The sequence below is a fragment of the Callospermophilus lateralis genome, chromosome 3 (genome assembly GCF_048772815.1).
Source record: "Callospermophilus lateralis isolate mCalLat2 chromosome 3, mCalLat2.hap1, whole genome shotgun sequence".
NCBI classification, from domain to species: domain Eukaryota; kingdom Metazoa; phylum Chordata; class Mammalia; order Rodentia; family Sciuridae; genus Callospermophilus; species Callospermophilus lateralis.
In genome coordinates this window covers 170,139,639-170,140,692 of record NC_135307.1, presented here as the reverse complement: position 1 = coordinate 170,140,692, position 1,054 = coordinate 170,139,639, and positions in this window count along the sequence as shown.

Below are 1,054 nucleotides of genomic sequence, written 5' to 3'. Positions count from 1 at the left end.
TAAATAAATGGATAAAATAAAGGTCCATCGATAACTAAAAATATATTTTTTAAAAAATGGGGTCTTGCCTGGCATGGTAGCATAAGCCTGTAATCCCAGCGACTCCAGAGAATGAGACAGAAGGATTGCAAGTTCAAAGCCAGCCTCAGCAACTTAGCAAGGCCCTAAGTAATTCAGTGAGACCTTGTCTCTAAAATATAAAGAAGGTCTGGGGATGTGGCTCACTGTGTAAGTGCCCCTGGGTTCAATCCCAAACAGAAAGGAAGGAAGGAAGGAAGGGAGGGAGGGAGGAAGGGGGGAGGGAGGGAGGGAGGGAGGGAGGGAGGAAGGAAGGAAGGAAGGAAGGAAGGAAGGAAGGAAGGAAGGAAGGAAGGAAAAAAATGGGGTTTCACTATGTTGCCCAGGCTGGCCTTAAACTCCTGGGTCCAAGTAGTCCTCCAACCTTAGCCTCCCAAGTAACTGGGACTACAGGTACACACCACCATGCCCAGCTAAGTGGAAGAGTTTTTAAATACTTTCTTTCTGAAATACACATTCAGAAAAGTAAGCAACTCAATGAATTTTCACAAAATGAATATCCCCATATAACCTGCATCCAGACCAAGACAGAGCACATTCCCAGCCCCCCTAAAAGCTCTTTCATGGCCCATTTCAATCATTTTCCCCATTGTTAACCATTATTTTGTCTTACATCACCATTAATTTAATTTCACAAAAATGGAATCACATGGTGTTATGATTTGGATCTTCAATGTCTGCTCCAAAGATTCATGTATTGGGGCTGGGGTTGTGGCTCAGCGGTAGAGTGCTTGCCTGGCACATGCAGGGCCCTGGGTTCAATGCTCAGCACCACATATAAATCAACAAAATAAAGGTATTGTGTCCACCAACACTAAAAAAATAAATATTTTTTAAAAAAGATTTGTGTATTGAAGCCTTGGTCCCCAGTGCAGTATTGTTCAGAGGTGGGGCTTCTGGGAAGTGATTGGATCACAAAAGCTCTAACCTCATCTAAGGATTTATAATTGGATGACACTATCAGGAGGCGGGACAT